Source organism: Triticum urartu, chromosome 2, assembly GCF_003073215.2.
Source record: "Triticum urartu cultivar G1812 chromosome 2, Tu2.1, whole genome shotgun sequence".
In the NCBI taxonomy this organism is placed as follows: domain Eukaryota; kingdom Viridiplantae; phylum Streptophyta; class Magnoliopsida; order Poales; family Poaceae; genus Triticum; species Triticum urartu.
The window spans coordinates 163,916,336-163,928,981 of NC_053023.1; positions in this window are offsets into that span (position 1 = coordinate 163,916,336).

Here is a 12,646-nt window from a genome sequence, read left to right on the forward strand (position 1 = left end):
ATCAATCACCAAAAAGGGGGAGATTGTAAGTGCATCTAGTGCCCCTTAGTGATTTTGGTGTATTGAAGACTTATAGGTTAAGGGACTAATGCGTTTGTGAGTGTACACAGGTCTATAAGTCTATGAGGAGTTTGATATTTACACGAAAAGTCGACCCCTAAAAATGAAAATCTTCGACTGAAGATTTTGGTATTTCTGAAGACTTTCATGAAGACTTTGAAAGTGAAGAAATCGGTGTGTCCGTGAAGACTTGATATTCATGCGAGGAATATGAAGCTTGAAGACTTTCGTTTTCATAGTTTTGTTTTTCTCTTTCTTGAGTCATAGGAAACACCGTACTGTTAAAGGGGTCGAGGAAATACTAAGGAAAAATTTCCATGTGATGCTGAACTCAAAATCCTACACCTACCAATCCCTTCGAGTGAAGCCATTCGAAATCTCATACAGTTCAGTCAATTTCTTCAGTGACAGAGACGAAGTTCTTCTGGTCTTTGAGGAATTTGTCCTCACTAAGGAGTTAGGAATTCGCCAGTGCGGATTGCCTACACAGTGAGGAACTTGATAGCCCTGAGGATTTTGCTACTCAAAATTCCGACCGTTGCTGTGCTATGCACCAGCTGTCCCAAAATATCTATCCACCTAACGGTCATAACATTGAAGGGCATTTATGTCTTATCATGTCGGGCTGCTCCCTAGGCTATAAATAGCCGCCCCCTACAACCACTAGCTGGTTGGCTGCTCCGAGAGAAACTAACACTTGTCATTTGAGAGCAACCCATCCTCTGAGGACTTTGAGTGAAAATCATCAAGTGAGGAAAAACCAAAAACCCAAAACCCAAACACCTACAAACCCCAAGTGATTGAGTATCACTGAAGAGATTGATCCTGAGTGGATCCGATGCTTGTTACCTTTGAAGACTGTGCTTCTTCTAGACGGTTAGGCGTCATGGTCTAGAGCATCCAAGAGGAATTGTGAATCGCCGGGTGACCACGTTTGTGAAGGTTTGGAAGTCACTTGAAGACTTACCACGAGTGATTGGACGAGGTTTGTGTGACCTTAGTTCAAGGAGAATACAGCGAGGACTGGGTGTCTTGGACTAAGTGTCCTTGACTGGATGTCCGGGACTGTGTGTCCTCGAGTTTAAATACTCAGCCGCTCCAACCAGACGTACAACTGAGACAGCAGTTGGAACTGGTCTACCAAATCATTGTCTTCACCAAGCTTACTGGTTCTATTTCCTCAACTCTTTCATTTCCTCATAACTGTGCTGTGTGTTTGTTCATATCTGTGTTTGAAGACTTTGACTGAAGACTTTCTCAATTTCCTCAGTTCAATTTCTTCAGTCTGTTTGTCTTCATCCTGTGTTATCCTGTGATTACGCTTCCTGTACTCTGTGCATGTCTTCATTTCATCATGATGTCTATGCTTGTATTCTGTTATGTTTACTTTTGAGTACTTATTCCGCTGCTAGTAGTTCTTCGCTAAGGAATTTCCTCACCAGCAAATTCCTTAGTGAAGAATTTCATAAAAGTCGCCTATTCACCCCCCCTCTAGTCGATATAACACACTTTCAATTGGTATTAGAGCAAGGTACTCCCTTGTTCTGTGTGATTTTTGTTTAACCGCCTGGAGTTTTAGTTATGTCGACCGAAGGTATGATCAAGGTCTCTGCTGGGTGTCCTACCTTCGATGGGATGGACTACCCCTACTGGAAGAATAAGATGTGAATGCATCTTGAAGCAATTTATAACGATCTCTGGTATGTTGTGGAAAATGGTGTTCCCTCAGTCACACCTTCTCTGAATGCTGCCGATGTGAAGAGATTCAAGCAACTCGACACTCAAGCGAAGAATATCATATGTGGCCATCTGAGCAAAGGACGGTATGGCTGAGTGAGTGCTTTAGAAACAGCGAAGCTTATCTAGGGCAGGTTGTCCAAAGTAAATGAAGGAGTCTCAACTCAGCATGACTCTCGAGTTGATGTTCTTCGCAATCTCTTCAACCGCTTCAAAAGACTCGACAATGAAAATGTTCAAAAAACCTTCGATCGCCTCACTGACATCTCAAATGAGCTTCAAGCACTTTGTGCCACTGACATCACCGACCATGAGGTGGTGAAGAAATTGCTGAGATCGCTTGATTCCTCATTTGACACTCTGGCATTGATGATACAAGAACGTGCTGATTATAAGTCACTTGATCCCGCTGATATTATCGAGAGGCTAAATACTCATGAGTTCCAACTTGCTGAAAAGAGAGATCTCTATGGTTCAAGCTATGGCAGAACACGTGCACTGAAGGCCAAGGCAGTATCTGAGTCCGAAGATGAAGACTCTGGTAGCAGCCTTGGTGATCCTGAAGAACTGAGCCATGATCTGGCTCTGCTCGTGAAGAAGTTCCAAAAGTTCTCAAGACGTGGTCGCCTTGGAAGATCCTCAAGGAGCAATGATTCCTCATCTAGTGACTACAAGAAGAGGCTCTGTCACAAATGCAAGAAACCTGGACATTTCATTCAAGATTGTCCTCAGTGGGAAAAGGAATCAAAGAAGAAGAAATACAAGGATTACAGTTCTGATGATGCAAAGAAAAAGAAGAAATCCACAAAATCCTCATCATCAAAATCCTCAAAGCCTTCATATCACAAGAAGAGCATCTCCAAGAAGGCCAGTGCATTCATTGGCAAGGAAATGGACTCTGAGGTTGAATCTGAAGAAAATGAGGAAGAGGAGTCATCTGAGGAGTCCGAATCCGGAGTGGCGAGCCTTGCTCTCGCTACTGCATTCGTCAGCAAGTCTATCTTCAACACTGAAGAAAATGACCTCACCAACAAGGCTGATGAAGGCGATGATGACTACGCTCCCACCTATTGCTTCATGGCAAAGGGTGCCATGGTACTCAAATATACCTCCTCTGAATCAAGTGAGAATGAATCTGATGAAAACCTTAAACCCAACTATTCTAAACTTGCTAAGATTGCTATAAAACAACAAAGGGCTTTAGAAAAGGTTCAAAACATGCTAAATAAAAGTGATTATATGTTGGGTGAAGAAATGGATCGCACTGAAACTTTGACTGAAAATCTTCAGAGACTTCAGTCCAAGCTTGACAAACTTCAAAGTCATCATAACACTCTCTTATCGGATCATGAGAAGCTTTCTTATGAATTTCTTCAAAGAAAGCAAGACCTTGAGAAGCTAAGAGTGAGTTATGAAGATCTTCAAAAGGAGCGCGATTCATTACTTGCTCAACAAATCAGCCGCTTCTCAGGAAGAATTTGTTCCTCCATGCTTGAAGTGCATTGAACATGAATCTGCTAATTCTTCACCTGAATGTTCAAATGCTGCTAATGTTTCAAATTCTTCACATGCCTCTGCTATCACTAATTCCTCATCTGAGGACATTGCTAGTATCACTAATGATGCAGGGCTGAAGGAATTGTACACGACAGGCATGTACAAAATCCTCAAAGGGCATCAGGCTCTTTGTGATGTGCTTAAAAACGAGATCCTCAACAGGAACCCTAGGAAAGAGGGTATCGCCTTTGAGAGGAAACTCAATATTGATGGTACATATTGGAAGCCTGAGCAGTACCCCAAAACTACATGGGTTGCTGCAAAGGGACCTCCAGTTGATCCATCTAACTTATCTGGATTTGCATGTGAATCTCCTCATTCAGATGATGAGTCAATTGACTCCAACTATAAGCTATTCAAAAATCAGAATGGTGAAGTATTTGCTAGATATGTTGGGACTAACTGCAGGAACGGCTCCCCTATGAAGAAAATCTGGGTTCCCAAAAGATGCCTTGAAAATATTTAGGTGAATGTCATCATGACGCCACCTGTGAAGAATAGGAACCCCAGATCAAATTCTCCATATGGACCAAATTCTTCATATGGACCAAATTCCTCATATGGAGCAGAGTCCTCATATGAACATCATCGTGCTAACCCGTCTGTTTCGCAGGGAAGATCTAAGGATTATGGATATGTGCATTATTCTTCAAATCATTATGTCCATAAGTCCTTAAAGAATTTCTCTGCATACTCTTATGCTTACTCTAACCCCTCTTATGTGAGACGAAATGGACTGGCTTCTATGCCATCCTTTTCATATGGAGCTCGCAGAATGATGAACTCTTTGCCACCCCTTCAGATGTGGGTGGTGAAGAAAAAGAACTAATCTCTTCTGCAGGGTCAGGTCTCCAGACGCACGTAATCGTCGGAAGAATTTACTGGAGACCTGAGCATGCCTGATAGGACGCAGGCTAATCATGAAGAAATGAACTTTCATTTCTCACGTCCTCATATTGCTTTATCAGTTCTTTTACTTGGTGAAATTGATCTGATGAATTGATGTCATATTCTTCACTGATGAAGTATATGAGTTTGTAAGCTGCACTAATTCATCTGCAGGATGATCAACCCAAAGCCACTGAGTGGGTCCTTGATAGTGGATGTACAAACCACATGACTGGTGACAAGAATCTATTGATGGATGCTCCATTATCTCCGTCGCATCTGAAGCATATCATTTTTGCTGACAAAGGCAAAAGTCAGGTATTGGGTCTAGGTAAGGTTGCGATTACAAAGGATCGACACATGGACAAAGTCATGCTTGTTGAGTCCTTAAGATACAACCTTATGTCTGTCTCAATGCTTTGTGATCTTGATATGGTTGTTGTCTTTGGCAAGTACCGTTGTGTTGTGGTTACGGAAGCTGACAATTCCAAAGTCTTCGAAGGCTTTAGGAGAGGAGACCTGTATATTGTTGATTTCTCTACAGGACCACAACCAGCTGTGTGCTTACTTGCAAAAGCTTCAGAAGGCTGACTCTGGCATCGACGATTTGGTCATGCAGGCATGAGGAATTTGCACACACTTGTGAAGAAGAGGCATGTCATTGGTATCGAGAATGTCAAATTCCCCAAGGATCTCCTATGCGGAGCCTGTGAAGCTGGGAAGATGACGAAGGCCAAGCATCCAGCAAAGACTATCATGACCACCACTCGCCCGTTTGAATTGCTTCACATATATCTCTTTGGTCCTAATCATTATTCTGCTATTTCAAATGAAGCATCTCAATATGGCTTTGTTATTGTTGATGATTATTCTCGCTATACATGGGTACACCTTGTTACTTACAAACATGAAGTGCAGGAAGTCTTCAAACGATTTTCCTCGAGGGCTTCAACCAACTTTGGTGTGAAGATCAAGCACATCAGAAGTGACAATGGCACTGAGTTCAAGAATTCTGGTCTCGATGACTATCTTGATAAACTTGGAATTACTCATGAGTTATCTGCTCCCTACACTCCTCAGCAGAATGGCGTTGTGGAGCACAAGAATAGGACTCTTGCTGAGATGGCTCGCACTATGCTTGATGAATACAAAACGCCTCGTCGTTTCTGGACTGAGGCAATTGATACTGCGTGCCACATCATCAACAGAGTATATCTTCACAAATTTTTAAAAAAGACTGCCTATGAACTCCTCACTGATAAGAAACCCAATGTAAGTTATTTCAAAGTCTTCGGTGCTAAATGTTGGATTAGAGATTCTCATCACAACTCAGAATTTGCACCGAAAGCACATGAAGGTTTTATGCTTGGTTACAGAAAGGACTTGCACACCTACAGAGTCTTCAACAACGTTCTTCACAAAGTTGTTGAAACTGTAGATGTGCGGTTCGATGAAACTAATGGCGCGCAAAGAGAGCACCTACCTACTGTGATAGATGAACCAGCACATGAGGAAACTATCAAGTTCAAGGCTACTGAGGATGTCATTCCTACTGAAGAATTCATTTCAGAACATGAAGAACGTCGAGCTAATGCACCTGAAGAAAATGCTGAAGAAAATGGTGCTGAAGAAAACACTGATCAAACTCTTCAACGACAACTAGCTCATCCTCGCATTGCAAAAGAAGTGCAAGTTGAAAAGATCATCAATGACATCAAAGTGCCAGGTCCTCTCACACGCTCAAAAGCTTCACATTTGTCTAACTTTTGTGGGTAGTATGCTTTTGTCTCTATTACAGAGCCCACTAAGGTAGATGAAGCATTTCTGGAGCGTGAGTGGATTCAGGCCATGCAAGAAGAATTACATCAGTTCAAGCTCAACAATGTCTGGGAACTGGTCAAACGTCCAGATCCTCGCAAGCACAATATCATCGGCACAAAGTGGATCTACCGCAACAACCAAGATGAAAATGGCCTTGTGGTGAGGAATAAGGCACGGCTTGTAGCTCAAGGCTACACACAGGTTGAAGGAATTGATTTTGATGAAACTTTTGCACCTGATGCTAGACTTGAGGCTATTCGCATATTACTTGCTTATGCTAAACATCATGATATCACTTTATATCAAATGGATGTGAAAAGTGCATTCCTCAATGGTAAGCTTGAGGAAGAAGTATATGTTGCTCAACCCCCAGGTTTTGAAGATCCAAAAATCCTGACAAAGTCTTCAGACTCAACAAGGCCCTCTATGGCCTCAAGCAGGCCCCACGGGCTTGATATGATACCTTGAAGGAACTCCTCATGAAGAAAGGCTTCAAACCCGGTTCACTCGACCCTACTCTTTTCACTAAATCTTATGATGGTGAATTGTTTGTGTGCCAAATATATGTTGATGATATTATCTTTGGCTGTACTGACCAACGTTATAGTGATGAATTTGCCTATATGATGAGTGAAGAATATCAAATGTCTAGGATGGGAGAGTTAAAATTCTTCTTAGGTCTTCAAATTCGTCAACAACACAATGGCATATTCATCTCTCAGGAGAAATACCTCAAGGATGTACTGAGGAAATTCGGCATGCAAGATTGCAAAGGCGTCAAAATTCCTATGCCCAGAAATGACCATCTGTGCACTGATGAAAATGGTATTGACTTCGATCATAAGGTATATCGCTCCATGATAGGTTCCTTATTGTACTTATGTGCATCTAGGCCAGATATAATGCTTAGTGTTTGCATGTGTGCCCGATTTCAAGCTACACCGAAGGAATCACACCATAAGGCTGTGAAGCATATTCTTCGATATCTAGCTCGCACACCAACACTTGGATTATGGTACCTGACGGTGTCCTGGACTAGGGGGTACTCACCACGTCGTCTCTCGATCTATTAGATTGGGCCGAGGACCCCCGTGGCCGTATACTCATGGGCCAGTTCAGACGGCTACCGCATGCAAGGAAGATTCCACAAGACTTGGCGATCAAGACAAGGACTTATCCCCACCGGCGTATTCGGCTAGGACTCTTGTTATCCTAGGCCTCTGGTGCATTATATAAATCGAGGCCGGGCTAGTCGATAGATATACAATATATACAACAATCATACCATAGGTTAGCTTCTAGGGTTTAGCCTCCTTGATCTCGTGGTAGATCTACTCTTGTACTACCCATATCATCAATATTAATCGAGCAGGACGTAGGGTTTTACCTCCATCAAGAGGGCCCGAACCTGGGTAAAACATTGTGTCCCTTGTCTCCTGTTACCATCCGCCTAGACGCACAGTTCGGGACCCCCTACCCGAGATCCGCCGGTTTTGACACCGACATTGGTGATTTCATTGAGAGTTCCACTGTGTGATCGACAAAAAGATCGATGGCTCGCCTGCAGATCAACTGCGACTTCGGCATCTTCGTCACCAGCTCAACTGGTCACCTTGGTTCGACCAAGAATTGCGCCCCGTTTTCGGATCACCATGTACGGACGAGGGCCTTCATCAAACATCAACTCCGATCTCTATCAAGATCACGGAGGAATCATCTATGGAGCTCGGGGGCTCAACGTCAACATTGCCCTCAAGCGACCGTGCTGTTTTTCTGGACAGCGAACTCGTATATGCCACCACCACCTCCTCGAGTATCGCTTTGACGATCGCTTTGGTGGAATTGTGCGGAATTGAGTCTACAACAACCCTGGAAAATTTCATCGAGTTCCGATGGATTAATCCCTGGCAATCCATGATATACCGGAGCCCTGTCAAATCTGGACGGGAATTTGGATGAGTTTAGGGCGTGGTGTCCAGCTTCTAGCTCGGACGTCCTTTGAAAGATCCAACCATTGATCAGCTGCGTAATTCCTATATCTACCACCTCTCAAAATTTCGGCTCGATCCGACCGTCCAAACTCCGGGAACCTTCCGATTAGTGCATCACTTTTCGGATCTGTTTTCTGCGCGAAAACGAATCCGACCCGAGTTCATCTTTTTTATGAACAGGATTTCGGACATCCCTTTTGAAGGAAGTTTTGTATGGGGTATTGTGTTTTGTTCCCGAACACATCCCACTAACTGTAAGATTTTTTGAACATGATCTTCAACATCATGCTGGTGTCAAACCAGTCCGGCAATATTACTCCACGGCTGCCGACCTGCGCTAGACATGGCGTCACTTTATTGAGCCGAGCTCAACTTCTTCAGATCATCATCTCGGCAAGCCGAACAAGAGCCCGGCATCTCGAAGGATAAATCATCACCAACATCACCGCCCCACGGATTACACGGAGCGGGCATACCGGCATTGCCGCACGGTCGCTTCATCAAGCCGGCATCGACCACGTCACGACCTGCATCGACAGGGCCGCACTATTGCTTCTTCAAGCTGGTGTCCATCACGCCGACCTACTTCGACTCATCGGCTGACATCGAGGCTTCGACATCTCGGCTGGACCGGGGGCTTCGCCATCTCTTCATCAACCTACTCCGGACACTTCGGCGTCACTAGCCGACCAGCTCCGTCACGTTAGCTGGGCCGAGGGCTTTGCCTCGGCGAGTCAACCTTTACCAGCATTGCCATGCCGTCGTTTTATCGCCCATCAGGCAATGGGTGTGCGGAGAGGGTCCCAATTTTAGGAATCACCTTCCTTCGGATTGCTACAACAAATAAACCAGGTGCTATTAATCCCAGTATTTTTTGCTTGTTTGGGTTCATTTTTCCCAAGGAATTATTACTCTGGTTTGTCCGTCATATGTACACAGGTCTATCAAATGGTGGCTGCATTAACGACAGTTGCATGGTGGTTCGGTCAGTTTCCGTACATAGTCCGGCGAACGCCGCACTCGGAGCTCGGACCGACTTGTGAATTCAGGCTTTGCCACGCCTTTACCGCATCACGCCGACGCCCTGCATCGACTTGACTTCGGCGCCAGGCCATATTTATTTTATTACTCACTTTGGAAAAATTATTTATTATGCAACGATTTTTCTAATTATCATTATTACTATTATCTCCGGTTTGCACTATTTTTGTGCACAGGAAAATGATCCGGGGGCTTCGGCGTCACTCTGCCGGTCTGCATTGATCGTGCTATGTTACCACTTCGGCGTGTTAAGCTCTCCGCTCCGCCACCTCGGGACCGGCTTGAGGAATGGAACCTTGCCCCGCATCAAGCTCGGACCGCGTCATCAATACCGAACACATTAACCAGCTAAGTCGCTTTCATGCTCAAAGCTTTAATTTCTAACTTGCGTTCGGTTCGACCAAGCATTATACTTTTTTGGAAAAAAGTTGCTTGTAAAATTTTTTCCTTGTCCAAACTTTGTTTGTGACGCATAAATTCAAATACCCCGTTTACTTGGGGGCTTCCTTTATGAAGCTTTTCCTGTTGCATATGATTATACTTGTACGGCTTCGTTCCTTGTTCGTGTATTATGCCACAATATGCACCACATTGACTTAAGCGATTTGCAAGCTGGTTTGCCTCGCTCCTGTGTTTACCCCTACGTTCCCGATTGTTCGGCTAGGGAGTAAAGGGAGCACCTCTGCGATTGTCACGATCGGGTCACCCGAGCCGGACCTCAGACTGGGTGAAGCCGAAAGCTAGCGCTCTTATAGTTATTCAATGATGGTCGGCACACAACGGAACTCATGAGTACAAAAAATCTATTGCACAAGTCTCATAATAACAATGAGCACCGAAGAAAGGTATCGGTGGGGGTACTATTTTCTTCGAAGATGCTTTTTACTCTTCGCAGTAATATAGCATAAGTTCCCTGAGTGCGCTTTGTCTGTTACAGCCTTATGGCCTGATTGCCTGGTTATTGGAAACACCGTCGATATTCTCGACCGATGGAGTACATAACACTTTTCGGTCCTTAACCGAAGAGGGAGAAGCCGACGGTCGGTTAAGACGCGTTTAAAGTTCGGTTGAACATAGATATGATATAAGTACTTCGGTACATGCAATCATTCTTCTACCCAAGTCACTTGGGGGCTCTTAAGTTTATTTGAGCCGTTTTATAATAAGTGTTCTTCTTCTCAGTCGTTGCAAAGTTCTATTATTATTATTTATCACTCCTTTTTTCGACGCGAGTGTGCGGTCACTAGCCGGGGAGCCTAATTTCTCTCTCAAAGCCGCTAGAGTTTAGTTTGCTAAACTGGCCTAATGAGAAGTACTCCGCCCTCGGGATAGGAGGTTGAAGCCGTAGGCTGACCCGCTCGAAGTCTTGAGATAGGATGTGTCATGTTAAAGGACGACAAAAGCACTTCTTCTTTCTAAGACCAATTTTCGGATTGGCACCGAACACTTGATCTTGTTGGGACGTCATGTTTTTACTGACGTTTCTTGGTTTTCCAAGCTTTTTGGCACTTTTAAACTATTTGTGCTTTTCCAGCATTAGTCTCGCAGTGCAACGCCGGACACCTTTAGGGATTCGGCAAAAACATTCTCAGATATTGCTATATATGCATCGGTTTCGAATTGTGTCATCGGTCAATAGTTGGGTTGCCCGGCTCCTGCACTTGCTTCCTACGTTCCGTTTTGTTCGGCTAGGCGTGCAAAGGGAGAACCACTGCGATTGTGTGCTTCCAGGCTCACATGGTTAAGCACCTTAGTGGAGAAAGCCGAAAACTGACTGTCACAATAAGCGTAAACTGGTCAGCGATCCGATGACTATGACGGGCCATTCATAACATTGGCCGAAGTGTTTACGGCTTGACCTCGACTGTCGCCGAACACTACCGGGGGCTATTAACTGGCCTCCCAAACTAAATCCTCGATATTTTGCTCTTACATTCGAGCTGAGGTTTCATGATCATGCTTAGCATGACAACCCAAAGAAAGGAACCGATAGCGGGACTATTTTCTTTGGAAGACATTTCTTCTGTTAAACAGTAACATAACTCTCTGCGTACCTTTGTTTATAAAACCGTATGGCCAGATTGCCTTGTTTGTTGTAAATCTTTGCCCTCATAAAGGCTTTATAAAGTAGGACAAACACTCCTCGGCTACTGGCCGAGGAGGTGGAAGCCGATGGTCGGTCAACAATGTTTTGTACAATGCGGATCCGAGCATTAATGACGTAAAGTACTTGGATACATAGAGTCATTACACATAATTTGTGACTTTACTATGGATATTGATTCTTAATTCGGCCACCCTTGCCCGCATTAAGTCTCGGGGGCTACTGGGCTTCGGGCTTATTATTTACAAATATTAAAGGGGCACATCGATCCCCTGATCTGGTATTGCCACCCGACCAGTGTCTCGGGGGCTACTGCATTGCTTGTCCAATGCAGAAAATTTTAAGTGCAATACAGTTGCCGAGGAGATTTTGATCCTCAGGTTGGTCGGCCGCACCCAACCTAAGTCTCGAGGACTAAGCACGCCGCTTTTTGTGTCCCGAAGTATTCTGCCGAGCTAGGACTTGATCCTCAGGCCGATCTTGCAAATCAACCTGAGTCTCAGCGGCTACTGGGATCAGCGGTCTTACGTCATCCTTCATGTGCAACGGGTTTTAACCGATACACCTTGAGGCTTACTGGCTATATATTGTTGGGAACGTCAGTAATTTCAAAAAATTCCTACGCACACGCAAGATCATGGTGATGCATAGCAACGAGAGGGGAGAGTATCGTCTACGTACCCTCGTAGACCGTAAGCGGAAGCGTTATGACAACGCGGTTGATGTAGTCGTATGTCTTCACGATCGACCGATCTAGCACCAGAGGTACGGCACCTCCGCGATCTGCACATGTTCGGCTCGGTGACATCCCGCGAACTCATGGTCCAGTAGAGCTTCAAGGGGGAGTTTAGTCAGCACGACGACATGATGACAGTGATGATGATGCTACCAGAACAGGGATTTTCCTAAGCACCGCTACGATATGACCGAGGTGGATTATGGTGGAGGGGGATACTGCACACGGCTAAAAGATCAATGATCAACTTGTGTGTCTATGGGGTGCCCCCTCCCTCGTATATAAAGGAGTGGAGGAGGGGAGGGGCCGGCCCTCTCTATGGCGCGCCCTAGGGGAGTCCTACTCCCACCGGGAGTAGGATTCCCCCCTTCCATGTAGTAGGAGTAGGAGAGAAGGATGGGGAGGAGAGGAGAAAGGATAGGGGGGGCGCGGCCCCTCCCAATTCGGATTGGGCCAGGGGGGCGTGCCTCCCACCTTTCCTTCCGTCCCCTCTTTTCTACTAAGGCCCAATAAGGCTCATATACTCCCCGGGGGGTTCCAGTAACCTCCCAGTACTCCGGAAAAATGCCCGAACTCATCCGGAACCTTTATGATGTCCAAACATAGGCTTTCAATATATTGATCTTTATGTCTCGACCATTTCGAGACTCCTCGTCATGTCCGTGATCGAATCTGGGACTCCGAACTATCTTCGTTACATCAAAACACATA